Here is a 15985-nt window from a genome sequence, read left to right as displayed (position 1 = left end):
TTCTGATTACCTATAAAAACTTTAATTGATATGGGGAAATAGAAGTATCTTCAAAAATATCTTTAAACTTAAAGCATTAATGATAACGCTTTAATTTGAGAGGATTTTTATTGGCTCTAGTACATTAAAACGTATTATTATAAAAAGTTTAAATATATTTGGAAATAAAAAAAGTTTCTTGTAACGTATCTTCAAACTTAAGAACCCTCTTATAATTATAATAAGTTAAAAACTTTAATGTTTTCAAAATATTTTGTTTATTTCCAAAGAAATTTGATCCAAACCTTGTGCAGAATATAATTTATACCCAAAAGAGAGTTACTAATGTTAGCAACGGGTATCGTATAGTCGAAAAGCCCGACTTTGGCTCACTTACCGGTTAATGATGATGCTGTTAATGATGATTCCTTTGATGGGGACGATGATGACGGTGCGGATGATGATGGGGATGATGGGGCGACCACGGTTTCGCTGATTTCGCTGCTGGGGTCTGCTGGTGCAGCTAAAATTGCAAGTCAAACTGTCGTCGCTCGGCGTTGTTTAGTTGTTTTACTCGTGGCATGGCGCTGCTCTTTCTCCTACCCTTTCTCCCTGCCCCACCGCTTTGGTAATTGCAATTGCAATTTTCTCCAACTGCAAGTCCGGCTCCTTCGACTTCATCTCCGGCTCCCGCTCTTTCTGCTCCTGGGGGTTAGTAAATCTGCAAATTGCATTCGCCTAGCAAATTTAGTGGCAGCCGGAGTCAAGTCCATTGCTCTGAGTTATTTAATTTGGGTTATAAATAAATTTGTTTAAAGCAATAATTCGCCTTCCGCTGGGGGAAGGTATAAAAAAAAAGGAAAGGTTTCGATGTAATATTTGTCCAAGACCCATAAAGTTTGATTTTATTACATTAATTTATGGCTAGAATGTTTCCTTTTTCAGATGTATCGATCAAGCAGCGTTTTTAAATAGATGATAGATAGACATGTTTTATAGCGACCAATTAAAAAGTATATATAATTTGCTGAAACATAAATCACCACATATTTGCTTCGCTTTTCATCTTCAAAGCATCATTTCTAGTTGTATTCAAGCATATAAGTTTGCAATAATCAGTTCTGAGTGCCACACTCACTAACGAATGGTACTAATTGAAATCATATTGCATCCACACAGGGTGGCATTGGGGCTTTTCCGGGGCGGGGCGGTGTTTGGGGGTGTGCTGTCAGAAGGCCAAACCAATTCCCGAGAAGAACAACATAATTCGAGGCCAGCAGGGACGAGGGACGAGGACCACAACCATGTGATATGCAGCAGTGCAGCATCCAAGTCGGGCATCGGGAATCGAGAACCGAGCATCTAGACACGCAAGCAGCAGCGGCAGCAACAGCATTTGCATTTGGCCCGGACAGCAATTACCGAAGCTGGCTCATGATGTTGGCCTCATGATTCTCTGCTGGCCCGAAGCCTTTGCCACCTGCTTGTCTGGGAAATCTCTGGGTGTCTTCCCCTTCCATGGGACCCATCATATTTGCAGACAGGGTCACAATAATAGCACTAGAACAATGAGTATAATGTATATAAATGTGAATATGAAAATTTGTAGAGTCAGTGCTATAGCTTTCAAATTTTTACAAAACATTCTAACCGTAGTGATAGTCATAACCAACAACTGATTATGCCAACAAAAGACCACAACCACCTGAAAATAAATACAGTAAATTATGAAAGGGTCTAGAGATCCTAGGGAAGTAATTACACAATTAGTTATAAATAATAATTTAAATTTTTGCTTGCTAAAATATCATTGTTGCTATTATCTTGCCCACATTTGTGGCTGCGTGTGTGTTCCCAGCAGCTTAACTGACGTGACTGTCAATAGAGGGAAAAATGAGGAGGGGCTGGTGCTAGGGAGGTGGCTCTACATAGGGGGCATGGAGCGGGAGCCCCCTTCGCGTTTTCATGTTTTTCAAGTTGTCTGCAAACGACACCCAGCGACGTCGCCTTTTGCACTGATTTTTGCCTTAACGCTGTTCTGCAGGCTCATCAGAGAAAAACAACAACAAATCAACAAGGAAAGGGGGCATCAATGACAACCAAACAACAACCAGCAAACAAAATCATGGAAGAGATATATAATAGAGTTGTTCGACTTGGGGATACCTGGTATTTATGGAGATTACTTTTAAACAGATATATCTTAAAGAACCCAACAAAGATTTTTAAACCAAGCTTAAACTATAAGATCTTTAAGATTTAAGTTCCTGTATTTAGAAAATAACAGTTATAGTATATATTATACATTAATAGTTTTTTATAAAATCTTCCGTTTGGGTGAATAAACCTGAAATATCTAGAGCCTTAGGATTGGATTATAAAATCTTAAAGAACCCAAAAAGAGATTAACAAACCAAAGTAAGATATATTTAAGATTATGAAAATAAAAGTAATGGTATTTGTATCTCCTTCTGTAAAATCTCGGGATTGGGTGGATCCACCTGTTAGCCAAGCCACCCACAAAGCCATATACCTTGTGTATCTAGAGATACAAGGACGACGACGACGACATCGTTTTATGGAGGATAGACCTTGGGCTGCATCTTGCAACCCTTTAGGAATCCCTGCACCCATTCCATCCCGTATATCCTGTGTATATAAGGATGGACCCGCATCATCTCATTCAAAAAGAGAGCTTTGCTGCATTTTTGCTTCTTCCTCGGCGGCTCTTGTTCCTCTTCCTGTTGTTGTTGTTGATGTTGATGTTTTTTGTTTATTTTGTGTTCCCGAGTTGTTGTTGTTGTTTTTGCCATTGCTTTAATTATTGTTCCGTTTCGTCTGGCATTTGCCGCTGCACTTTTTCTTGATGTTTCTCTGTTGTTTTTTCATCAGTTTTTGTTTTGGTTCTTGTTTTTTTGTTTTTGTTTTTATTTGGTTTTATTGCAGTTCTTCTGCATTTTAGTGGCGTAGAACTGTGTGGAGGGGGGGTCAAAGGGGAGTGAAAATAATACAATAGGCGCACCGAATCACTTAAATCATTCACAGCTTGGGGCGGATGTGTAATGGATACGGCCGATTGAAGAGGGAAATAATCATGTAGAGAGCACAAGTGCATCAGTTTCGAAGGGGATTGGTTTTTATACGGAATTTTTTGATTAAACTTTGCCACTAAATTTGATTGGAGTTTGCTCAGTAATTAAAACGAAGATTAAACGAAAGATATAACATCTTTAAATTTCGAAAAGTATATTTTGAAACTAACTAACTAAAGACGAAATATTTGAAAATTTAAATACCATTTAAGATGGATATTTTTTTACTATTGAAAAATCTTTAATCTATAGATGGAGACAAATTTGAAAATTTAAATACCTCTTAAGATCCCAGGTACCTGTTAGAAAGTACCTACCATAAGAGGATTAGTCTAAAAACCCAGAGCTCACTGCACTCTGCTCAATTGGTTTCGCTTCACTCCCTTGATAAGATCGTTGATCCATTAATTCGTTTCGGCGCTCTGTTATTTTTTTGTGATCTCCTACCCAAGTCCTCTTTTTTTCGACAGTGAATGATGCCAGTTGGTGATTCATTTTCGACTTTTGTGCGACTTTTACTGGCATTGTTTGAATCTGTGGGGGAAATTCTCGCATGTAATTATTTTAAAGCGTTTTCCATTTTTTTTCTATTTTTTTTTTTTTTTTTTTTTTTTGCTATTAAATGTCTGTGGAAGTGCAATTGCAACGATTCTGCCGACTCTCTCTCTCGTGAACTTCTAAAATCCAAAGCGAAACCCAACCGCCCAAAAACATTTCACTTTTCTTTGTACCAAAACGAGTAAAAACAAAAATACAAATACACAAATAAAATGCAAAAGTTCGAAGCCCCCGGAACGCTTTTGCCGGTTACTTTAACTGCCATTGCAAAAGGAGCAGCAGTGGCAGCGGGAATAATACAAAATAAAAGCCGAGCGAAACGAAATAAACAAATCAAAATGGAAGAGGACGAACCACGAATGCAGCCAGGACCTCGAGTTTTCCAGGCTCCTCGGACTCGAACTGCAACGTTCCAGATACTTTTTCATTGCAGCACAGAGAAAAATAATAATAACATCAATAAAAATTGAAATAAATACAACTATATTATCAATTGCCACTGGATTATATCAATAAAAAACCCTATAAATGTAATTTAAAATGAAAAAATTAGTTTATAGACCTCATTAACTTTTGTTTTTATACAATAGTTACCTTTAGATATCAAAAAAAATCTTATTATAATGTAATAAAATAGAAAAACTACTTAATATAACTTCAAAATAATAAACAATTTTTCCCTGTGCTGTTGCTAGCCATTTTTGTGTGACTTAAATTGCATTTTATTTCTGCAACGTTGCAAAACATTTATTTACTTTCATGGTTTGTTGAGTATTTGCCAAGCCACAAGGAACTACTGCAACGACGAGGCATGAAATTCGCCAAGGATAAGGACGATGATGACGATGGCGATGTGATGATGATGACGATGTGGCAGAGGATGACGACGTCGGAGTTTCAAACAGGCGAGCGGAACTGTTGACTGCTTTTGAACTTGTGCGTCGTCGTCCTCGGCAATTGCATCCTTAGACAATGACGCGTCCATAGAAGGCGGCAGCAGAATGGGTTGAATTCGCAGAGCTGCAGACATTTTGACAAGCGACAGTCTCCTTACATTTATTTTTTTTGCTTTTTTTGGCGGTTCGGCAAGGGTGTGCCCTTTAAGTAGCAAGCGGATATCGTGAAAAGGGCTTCAGATTATTATTATTATTTTTATTTTGTAATACCCTTTTTCAAAAGTTTGAACAAGCCAAATTTATGAAATTTTGAATATATTAAAAATATACAAAAAAAATATTCGATATAATTTTATGTTCATTACTAAAACAAAAATTTGTTTTTTCTTTTAGATTTCCAAAAATAAAACATTGAAGATTACATTTTACTACCTGACAAATTGTGAGTATTTTTTAAATAAATAATTGTTTTAATTTAGAAAGATCTAAATATAAGGTTTCTGTGGCAAAATTTTATGATATTATATATAATGTTTGCCCAGAGTACTCACATTTTGGCGCAGCTAGTGAAAGTATGGCATTTTGCCTTTGGACAATTTGTTGCCAGGCGGATTACGCAGATGAAGATTTTTCAACACGCCTGCGATTGAAATTGATGAGGCCTGTGCCCTGAAAGTTGCCTCTGCTGCCGCAATTATGCGCTAATTAAATGCTACATAATTTTTTGAATGCCGAAGACAACTAAAAAATGCATAACATATGTTGTGCAGTCAGTCTCAGTCTCAGTCTGGGTTCCACAAACCCAAACCCGATGGAGAACCAGAACCGCTTTTGTGTCTGGGTGAATTGTGGCCTCATGCCTTGGGCTCGGGGCATAAGAAACAATTTTCAGGCACACACAAAGAAAGAGAAGCAGAAGCGGCAGCCATAACCATAACATGTTTTGTTATTAATTATAGTTTACGCAATGCAGGGGACAGGCCGAAGACAACAACAGTCACAGTCACTCAGGGATCGAGGTTGGTTGGTTGATGGGATGGCTGAATGGCTGGCAGGAAGCTCGACTTGACCATGTGCTCCTCCTCCTTCTCCGGCCTCAGCAGATCCTCCTCTTCAAAAACAAAAAAACGAAAGAAAATAAAAAAGAGTTCACTTAATTTGACGCACAAATGTCAGTCACAAGATGTTGTTGAACCGCGTCAGTTGGTCCCCGGTTCGTTTGCCTTCTGCACGGCTGCCTGTCGTTACTTTAGTTGTGAAAATAACTCAATAACTAATCCTTTTTGATGGTAGAAAAGGGTTGCTTGTTTGCCCAGGGCATTCCGAAAAGTTAAGCAAGAAGCAAGCATGTGGCAAGAGGCTTCACTCAGCCGCGGCGGACTTGACAATAAAAATTATCATAATTATATTTAAATTAATATGCAACAAGGCCCGAAAAGAAGAACAAAAAAAAAGAAAAACACAAGCTGGCAATTTCCGCGCTCCTGACAAATTACAGGAAATGCCAAACACCAAAGGGGTGCTTCTAGCGGTCTTTTTGGTGTTAGTTCACAAACTGTTTATATTAATTAGGAACCTCGAGTAGCTTCACACTCTGCGAAGAAGACCATAGAAGTCGCACCCATGCAGAGCCATATATAAAAACACATTTATGACACAACCTTCACGGAAGGGGAACATATTTTTTATGACCGTTTCGCTTCAATGATTTCGTTTTCACACCTTTTAATCAATGAAACAAAAGTTCAATGGGTAGTTCTAGCTAGGAAAATATATGTATACCAAAATGTAAGATCATTGGAAGTGGAATATATTTGTGAAATGGGTACTCAGAGTAATTTTATATTTATTTTTCTGTTAACAAAAAATGTTGGTGTATAAATCAACCAAATTTATCTCTGGGCCGAGGCAAATTTCCGTGTTCAAGCATCTTGTACAAATATTTCTGTAACTCAGTTTTCTCGATAATCCCGGCCGAGCTCAATGTCATTATCGCTCCTCAAACTTCATCGAATGGCAGTCAAGAAGTTGCTAAGCCCACCGGCAGACTGAAGAAGACTTTAAGCCCCTTTCGACTCAGTTCCAGCCAATCAGAGCAAATTAGATGGAGGGGCAAATTAATCTGAAAGCAAGACAAATAACCAAAACTTGTAACAAATGCGTGCGACATTAATTATGCAAACAGAAATAGAAACAAACAGGAGAGACAAACAAAGCAGACTTTGGACTAAATCGTTCAGTTTGGTTTATCGAAATCATGAGCGGCATTTTAAAAATCATTAATCATCGTATGCTGATGAGTCAGGCGATGTGAGCATTGGACAAACGGGAAATACAAATGAAATACAATTTAGCATAACTTATGCCCAGTTTCGAATTAAATAATTAAAATCACATTGCACGTATGTAGTATTAACTTAATTATTTAATTTATGTATGCCCACCGAGTTGTCATCAGAAATGCAATAAAAACCCGAAATCCGTAAACTACAAAACATTTGTCAAAGCCGCCCGCTCATCGGGGCTGAAATTAAAAATTTGCATAAATTTACAATTGAATTGCGAAGAGCGTGGGAGTTGACAATATTAGTTTTTAATTGCCATATAAATTATAAATAAATTCACGCTTCTCTCGCGCAGGCATTTCGAACGCGAATAGTTTGAATAAATTATAGTATTTCCACCGTCAGCAACTGAATTTTTTGGCTGAGTGACTGGCTGTCTGACACCTGGCGAAAGAATTGGCCGAAAAATTCACCACAATGTAAATTAATTAAAATATTTATAAGCTTGTGCCGAAATCCGAGAGGATGTGGCTTAGCTAATTGACAATTAAATGTCAAATGCAGGTAAGGCTAATAGATTAGGTAATTGGAAGAAAATTAGGGAAATACACAGAGATAGTTTGAACTTTGGATAGGTTTATATTTACTCTATACAGTAATTTATTAGTTCCCATCATTCTCCCCGCACTAAGCTCTTCTATATTTACCATTTAGCTCTGGGCTTCATTAGTTTAACCTCTGAATTTGTTTATTATTTATGACTTTCATTAGGCTTAACTGTTATCCTCTTTTTCAACGTTTACAAGCATTTAAATACTAAATAAAAAACAACTAAAACAACAAATGAATTAAGCCTTTGTTTACATTACGAAACTCATGTTAGATTTATTGTTATTTTTTTGTATTTCATTATTGCTTTGGGGCCTGGTCTATAATTTATTTAATGATGCTTTTAATGTGACTCGATTGGAGTTTTTGTTTTAGTTGGTCGACAGTTGGTTATTTTTGTTGTTTCTCTGCTGCTCGCTGGCCATAATAATGGTGTTTAGTGAAGCTTTGGGCTATTTGCATTGCATTTTACCCACCATATGCATAATGAGTTTAATTGTCGGTCCGTTACCTAATTGAATACATTAATAACAAAAGCGCAGAGTGGAGGTATGGATCGCCATATGTGTGTGCTTATGTGGATTACGGGCCGAACAACTCTGCTGACATTTAAGCTCCGTTTTCAAGTCAAATTAAAAGCAAATAAAAATCGGAGAGACCGGGTTGTTGTTAGCTTCACATACATGGCTAAGAGTCAGCGATTTAGATAGCAATAAAATGCAGCTCACCTCACTGAACTGCACATGCTCCATTACCAATTCAGAAATCTTTTGGCCGCGGCTAGAGAGCAATGGGGAAGCATGTTGCAACAACCACGTCGACAACATTAGAGGAGTCACGAACTGCGGCAGGAACACAGTGCAACACGGTGCAGCAGCAACTGCAGCAAGAGCAACTGCTGCCACAGCAACAGCAATATCAAAAAAGCAAATGCAACAGCAACATAGGCAGGAGTAGCAGCTAAATTGTAAACATAAACAAAACATTTATGACTATTTACAGTTGAGCCCAAGACTTGAACTCCAACTGCCAGGTTTTTTTTTCTTTCGTTTTTTTTCAGGGTGGGGGCCTGTACGTGAGCAATATCAACTCATGTTGCTGCCGCTGCCGTAGATGTTGCTGATGAAGTTCAATGAGTTTTCGGGTGTGAAAGGGTCAATTGTGTAAATAATAACGAAAAACTGTGAACAGCAAACAGAGCTACAACAGCGGCAGCAACTAGGCAACCGAAATCGAAAATGGAAAATAGAAAATCCAAGGGACCCCGGGTCGCAAGAACTCATAAAAATATCACACGCATATAGGAAAAGCATTTGCGATAAGCATTGCACTATGCAAACAACCAGGGACAAATATAAACAGACACCGAGCACACACAAGCGGAGCACCTAGAATTCAGGTACAGTGGGCCCTGGAATAAGTGGATTTGGAAAAGAAATTTGTAACAAAATTAGATAATATTTCTGGTAAATAATTTGGATTACCTTTACAATAAAATATATAATTAAACCAAATTTTAGAAATATTTTTGAAAATTTTTCAAGTCAAATTTAGGTGAACTAAAATTTGTTGGAAAATATTTTTAAAGAGAATGTTCTACAATAGAAAGATGGTTTTTTTCCAAAATCCAAGTCACTTCAAATGACTTATTTTAGAATGGTAAATGGTTCATTACCAATTTCAAACATTTTCTTTTTATATTTTCTTGTTTTTAGAAAAACCCCAAATGACTTATTCTCGAATAATAAATGCATACCCATTACCAATTTAAACCACTTAGCAAGCGATCACTGTTAACAATAAAGTTCAATTGCTATCAAAAATTGGGAGTGGGCAACCGATATGGGGAGGGGACTTGGGGACATAGGGTTTTTATATTGGGCCAGACAGACTGCCGCTTTTTTACGATGCAATTAAATATTGTGTTTAATGCATTTGTAAATAATAATAAATAAAAAACATTTACTACAGCAATCACGATAATGCAGCCAAGGGGCAATAGTGTGGGGCGGTAGCGATAACGCGATAATGAAGTTGAAGTTTCGAATGCCTCTTACATGGCGAGTTGCTTTATTTGCCTACAGGAAATAAAATTGCCATAAAAAAACCGTCTCTGTCCAAGCGTGTCTCATAAATGCATATAAATTATGACAGTAAATACGAGTGGGGGCATTATAGCGTTAACTGAGGCTCATCTAACCTAAGCCCGGCCTTTTAGTCCAGCTGGCTGAGCATTTGACGGGGCAATTCGGTTTTATTGCAGCCGTCAATTGTCATCATAATCGAGCATTTAATGGCAACTTCAGTTCTGGCCCACATGTTTGCTCTCTACGCTTTTTCCTCAATTTTTTTTTTTGTTGTTTTAGAGGAAAAGCTTCTGCTAATTGATTTTGAAGTGTGGGCTTCCATTTGACATGCATAATCTGCATTTAAGTGTCTTGAGCGGCAGCGTTGACAATTGACATGGGATTAGTTTCGGGGCGAACAATAAAAATTACTCCTAAGTGGCTTTGAAAATATAACGAATTTATTGAGCTCCTGTTGAAATTCATGTTGTTTCAGTTTTAGAGCTGGGAATTATGATTTTATTGCTTTCGAATGCCATGTCAAGGGATTTATTTTGATTTTCTCTGCTTTAATTGGAGCAATTTTATACTAATCCGTATGGATATTTTGTTGTGCAGGCTTTTTTGAAATAATATTAGATTGGCTTCAATTAAGGTGTATTATATGGTATGAGTAATAAATTAAAGCTTAGAAATGATTTGTATTTGGGAATAATATAAGTAATTTTATAGTTTTAGTGTTATATTGATACAAAGGATTATGTAAGTATTTAATTTGGAATTCTTTTGCTAAGAGTCCTCGAACTTGTAGAAATTCACCCATGGTTTCCGCACTCACGAGCCATTTACATCTTTGACTGCCTTCAAGGGTCCTGCGTGAGTCCTTTATCCTGGAGCGCAATCAATGCAGTTCCCCCCTCGACTTTTTTATTGCATATTTGAAGTGTGTGCGTGGCAGGATGCAAATGCAGGAGGAGCGACCAACAATAGAGCTGTCAAAGATGCAAATGTCGAGTGTGTGCGTTACTCTTTTTTTTTTTTAGTACGGTTTACTAGGGTTCTCAATCGATTTGCATCCGCATCCGCAGGCTACTTTAGGACTCTTTGTTTTGGCCAGCAGAGCGAAAATAAAGAAAAGAACCCTTTAACATGCGTGTGAGCCTGGGGTTAATTGAACCCCCTCGCCGAGTGGGCTCAATGTCACATAATACTCAATCAAATTAGGGCTCAAGTTGACTCAAGTAATTAAATCTAAAACCAACAATTGCCGCACTTGAAACCCAAGAAGAGGCACGCACACGTACACACACACTTCGGGCTAAACTAGCCGTAAATAGCAACAATTTTCATATTAATTTTCATAATTTTCCAATGTTGACAGCAGAGCAAACACAAATACACGTTGGTAAACAAAGGGCAAGGAAAGGAAATGAAAGGAGCAGGAGTAGGAAAAAAGTGTAAGGGATACTTGGCAGGACAATGGGGGGTAAAACACTGAACCTTGGTCACTTGTTGGTCAACGACAACCTGCTGTGAGAATGTGAGAGTGTGTATCTGTGTGTGCGACAATTTGCCTAATAACACTGGGCCAAAAAGGGGGGCAAGTTGCAGGCGGGTAGGAAGAGGCTTGTGTTTGCCTTGCTTTTGCAAACCTCTGCCCCCTGCGTTGCGGTTAGTTTGAACTGTTGACTTTGCGGTGAGCACTTTAAATTGATTAAGTTGAATTTGTCTAGCGGCGCCACCGCCTTGCGGTCTTAACCAACCCACCTGCGCCCCATCCATCCACCTATCCATCTATCCATCCCACTGGTCGGGTACTTAATGCCACACAAACTGCAGCTGCTCTTTGATTAATTCATGTGTGGAGTGCGGAATAGAGGAAAAGAGTCTGCTCTGCGACTCCGCAACAACTCGTGAGACATTAAAACACTTGAATGCCAAAAAACTTTGCAGCAATTTGTGTCGACTTGGCCAGAAGGAGTTTTCAGCCAGAGTTGGAGTTCGAGTTCGCGCTCGACTTTTGCTGAAGCCTCATACTCTGACTCGGCACGGAGAGAAAAGTACAGATTAAAGCCTATTACCTAAAATTATAGCATTTCCTATATATAAAATATCATATATATTGAATCTAAATTAATCAGAATATGTATTTCATTTCAGTCAATCATTAAGTAATTTTGAGTTCGGTGTTATTCCTAACACTAACAGATTAAAGATAAATACCAAAAATTATTGAGTTCCTACATATGAAATATCATTTATATTGGATTTTTATTTATCAGAATTGTATATAACTATAGTCGATCATAACTTAAAATCTCTTGTTTTTAAACGAAAACGTTTTTATTACTGATAACTAAACATGTTTTGTATCTACTTGTTTGTCCGTGTATCCTGTCACTTTGCCTGGTTGGCTGACAAAAAACTTTCCAAGTCAAGCGTTGAAATTAAACTTTAGAGCGAAATTGTGAGTGCCCCAGACAACAACTAAAGTTACAAGTCACACAACAAAGGCAGTCAAGTGAGCGGACAAGAGGATCGCAAAAAAAGGGGTTGGGGAGTTGAAAAGGGGCCAGCTGACGATGAGTTGAGAATGTCATCCCAGCCGAAAATTAATTTCCCAACGCCCAGAAAGAACACCTCATCAACTTTGTCATTTTTGCGTATTTTGCTCCACTTAAAACTTAAAGTTTTTGCACCTTTAAGAGGGATGCTCACCTTGTCGAGCGATTTTTGTGCAACGTCATTTCATGCTTGAACACGATGAACTGACCAGAAGTTGTAAACTGTGTTGTTGCGCAGAAGATGGCCCGAAATGAAACTTTGGCTGGCTGGCCAAACAAACCACAAGATTCCTCTGCTCCAGCTCGACAGTCTGCCAAGTTCCCCAAGTTCTCCTTCCCCGATTTTCCACACTTTACTTTACACCTCCCGATTTTCAACTCCACTCCCCTGGCAATCATATCAAAGTGTCAATGTACATGGTCAGGCTGCCTTGGACCTGCACTTTGCATTTGGTCAGCACGAAAACAAACTCAAACACGAGATACTCTAGGAAATAAGAGAAAATGTACCATATAGTTGTATACAAGAAATTGAATAATACTTTATCATTCTGTAACTATTTTATTCTGTTTTATTAATAACTATTTTTTATATCTGTTTTCAGTTGTATAAGGATTGAACTTTGGCTTTTAAAATGACATGCTGTTAATAACTATCAAGGTAAGTTAAATAATTCCATAAAGTTTAATTAAACCTAAAAGCCTGCTTTAATGAAATCTCCTTGGTTATATGTAGGTTGCAACTGTTTGCGCTTTTTTCCCAATTCAATTTAGCATTTTGTTGGTTCTTTTCTTAAGCGCTGTAATTAATGTCTTGTGGCCTCGACGTCAAGTGTTCACTGTACTGGGTAAAGTACTTCTTTTAGTTGCTTTTGCTGAAGAGCCCACCATGTCTGGCATGGGCCTACAATCGACGACGCCTCCACACACTCCAGTTCCAGTGTCCCCCTGCCCAGAGCCCCCCCTCTTGGTCGCCGCCCCTGTCCCACGCCCCCTGTGTCACCGTCTCTGTCCCTCTGTCTTGTCCTGATTCCCGCGCCCCAGCTACAATTGCAATTTGTGCACTTTACGCTGCCAGTTTGAAAATTGTGCACACATTCATGGGGCGAAGTGGGAGGGGAAAGTAGTGGGCGGGGTGGGGAAAGGAGAAGGGGGGGGGGCAGGTCTCAGGCTGGGTGAAATTTTTGTATCTTGGCGAGTTTGCGCGGAAAATGTTCCGAGTTGTCGTTGCACTTGAAAAACAACGTAAACAAAAGGCTTAAGCAATTTTGTAAGTTTACAAATTAAAAAGAAATTGCGGTATAAAAAAGACATAGAATTTTTTAATATTTTGTAATTTTTTTATAATTATTTTGTAATCACTTAACTTGTAAAAACAATGTTTTTTAAATCTGCAGCAAAATTAAAAAAAAAATTTTTTAATGTTGTTGAAATAATAGTTTTATGAAAAACGAAAAAGTTTGTTATTATTTTTTATTATTAATATTTTATTTGCGGCACTTAGAGGTTTGGGACTAAAAAGATAATCAGCGTACTTAGGTCCGTTTTCTTAGAAATTGTATTATGTTTGTAGGTTCTAAAATTAGAAATCTTACGAAGGTTTAGAGTTCACAACCCACCTCTAGTTAAAAATGCGTTTAAAAAAGGCTCTTAAATTTACAAAATGTGGTAGATTAGATAATGAAAATATGTAGTGCAATAACATTGATTAAATTTGTTTTTAAAAGTACTACTTAATTTTCCTCTCTGCACTCCCGACCGAAATCTGCTAGTCATTGTCGTTTGAGATGCGAGCGTGCAGCTCTAGCTGCATGCCACATAGTTGCTTCTCACTTGAAAAAGTTGCTCATTTTTACACACTTTATTTTTGGTGCACTCCGGGTTTCAGTTCAGCTTGGAGTTTGCAGTTTGGGTTTTTGGCTTCATTCGCTGCCATGTTGTACTGGGTTCCCTTGTTGCACTTACAACTTGGAACATTGTTTCAGCACTTAGGCGACACACACAAACTAAGGCAAACTAAGCGGCGACCAGGTGAAAGAGGAGCCCAGGGGCGGAGGTGCAACTGATTGAGGGGGGGATCGGGATCCAAAAAAAAAAGAGGGGTTGGGGGTAGATGAGCAGGGCAACGGCATTCACTTTGCCCCCCACAGAGATGTGTGCGCTCAAATGTTTAAACATTGTGGCAGCCGCAGGAAAAAGTGGGAGGGGTTCTCCACAAAAGCAATCCCAAAAACTGAACCCAAACTGAACCAATCCACACATACAGATACAAACAACCATACACACACACACACACACACAGAGAGACTGATGCTGCAGCCTTTTGTTTGAAGTTTGTCTTCGAATGGAAAACTTTTGTGAAAATTAATTACGAATTCGTGAGGTCAATCGTTTTTCGGTGATAATCGAGTGGGTGCCAAGCACAGGAGGGAGTTTTCATGGGTATGGGGGAGGCGGTACAGGTTGTTTAAAAGCGCCTTACAGCAGGGGGCGGCTGTCCCCCACCCCGTCTTCTTTTGGGATGCCATGCTGAGTGTGTGAGAGTCCGAGTGCATTTTTGGTATTCTCACTTCCAACTTGGGATTTTCCGGGGCAGAGTGCCTCATCATCGGCAGCCAAATGGATTTTGGGATCCCTTAGGGGAATGGGTTTTCCGGATACCCTCTGTGAAATGGATGATCTTAGAGTCTAAAGAAGAATTTTGATCTATTAAAAATCTTTTTTTTTTTTTACTTACCTCAAATGGATTATATTTTATTCCAGTTTATATTTTTTGTTTAAATGTTATGATGATCATATAACGATTTTCTTGTTAAAATAAAATGGTTTTGTATGTTAATCCAATTTACATTTTTTATTTCAATTATTTTGTAATCATATACAATTAACATTTTTCATATTTAAAAGAAATGCTTTAGTTTTTATGCATTTTAACCTGGTATTTTAATGTTTAGGCCAACTTTATACATAATATTTTAAAATCTAAAGAATACTTTAACCACCAATATAAATAGCTATGGCGTATTGGAAGACCAAGAGTATTTATCTTAAAGTTTTACCTCCTTAAAGTTCTTCCCTTCGTTGTTCTTTGGCAGTTTGTTTCTTGCTGTTTGCTTATAATTTGGTAATTTGCAGTTTTGTCGTCGTCAACATTGTCGTGCCAAAGATTTTATAATTTTGTTCACATTTTCGGAAGTGGCTCCCACTGATGTTGCTGCTGCTGCTGCGATGTTGCTGCTGTGCAGCAATTTCAGTTGCTGTTGCTGCTGTTGCATTTTGCATAATTTTCCATTTGGCTGTGGCTGGGGCTTGTTGCGTGTCTGCCCCGGCAAGTCGTGAGGCGTAATTAAAGAGTTTATTTTATGATTTGCGGTTCGTTGATGCTGCTGCTGCTGCTGCTGCTGCTGCTGCTGGTTGCATCTTTTGCTCCTTGGTGGAATGCCTGGGTGGCCCGAAAGTCGAAGTTGATTTTCCAGATGAGCGTCTTTTTTCCCAAAGGTGCCTCGCAGCTAGTCGGGCATGGCATGCAGCAGCAGCTTTCGGTGCTTCGTTCGGAGGAGAGCTATCCATACAGCCAGCTATCCAGCCTTTGACGTTGTCATCGCACTTGTCAGCGGCACGACATTGTCCCCCCAAATCCCCCGACTCAAAAGCAAAACCCAAAACCAAAACGTTTTCGTGTCCTTTGCCAGGCCCTCGAGCCATTCGATGATTCTGCGTCGTCGTCGTCTTGTTTGCTTTGGCATATTGGGGAGACATCCTCGACAGGCACTAATTTTAACTAAATAACTTTGATGAGTTGGCTTTCGGGCCGCAAGGCTTAAGCCAGCCGAGAACCTTTGCCCTCCCCGAGCTTAACCTTTGTTTAACCTTTCTTAAGCTTTAGTTTTTTTTTTTTTTATATATATTTGGTATTATATTTTAGCTGCCAACATA

The 15985-nt window shown here is 38.6% G+C and overlaps 1 protein-coding gene across 5 annotated transcripts in view; it reads left to right on the top strand.

Moving 5' to 3' along the window:
• Nucleotides 1–15985, top strand: part of LOC119559813 — a 162310-nt gene that overhangs the window by 4764 nt on the left and 141561 nt on the right. For all 5 annotated transcript variants that reach the window (XM_037872902.1, XM_037872901.1, XM_037872900.1 and 2 more), the window contains exons 2-3: nucleotides 4919–4967; nucleotides 12655–12710. The gene's annotated coding sequence lies outside the window, so the exon portion shown is untranslated. The remainder of the gene's footprint in view (nucleotides 1–4918; nucleotides 4968–12654; nucleotides 12711–15985) is intronic.

The sequence above is a fragment of the Drosophila subpulchrella genome, unplaced genomic scaffold (genome assembly GCF_014743375.2).
Source record: "Drosophila subpulchrella strain 33 F10 #4 breed RU33 unplaced genomic scaffold, RU_Dsub_v1.1 Primary Assembly Seq354, whole genome shotgun sequence".
Taxonomy (NCBI): domain Eukaryota; kingdom Metazoa; phylum Arthropoda; class Insecta; order Diptera; family Drosophilidae; genus Drosophila; species Drosophila subpulchrella.
The sequence above is the reverse complement of the archived record's forward strand: the minus strand, read 5'-3'. Positions and strand labels throughout refer to the sequence as shown.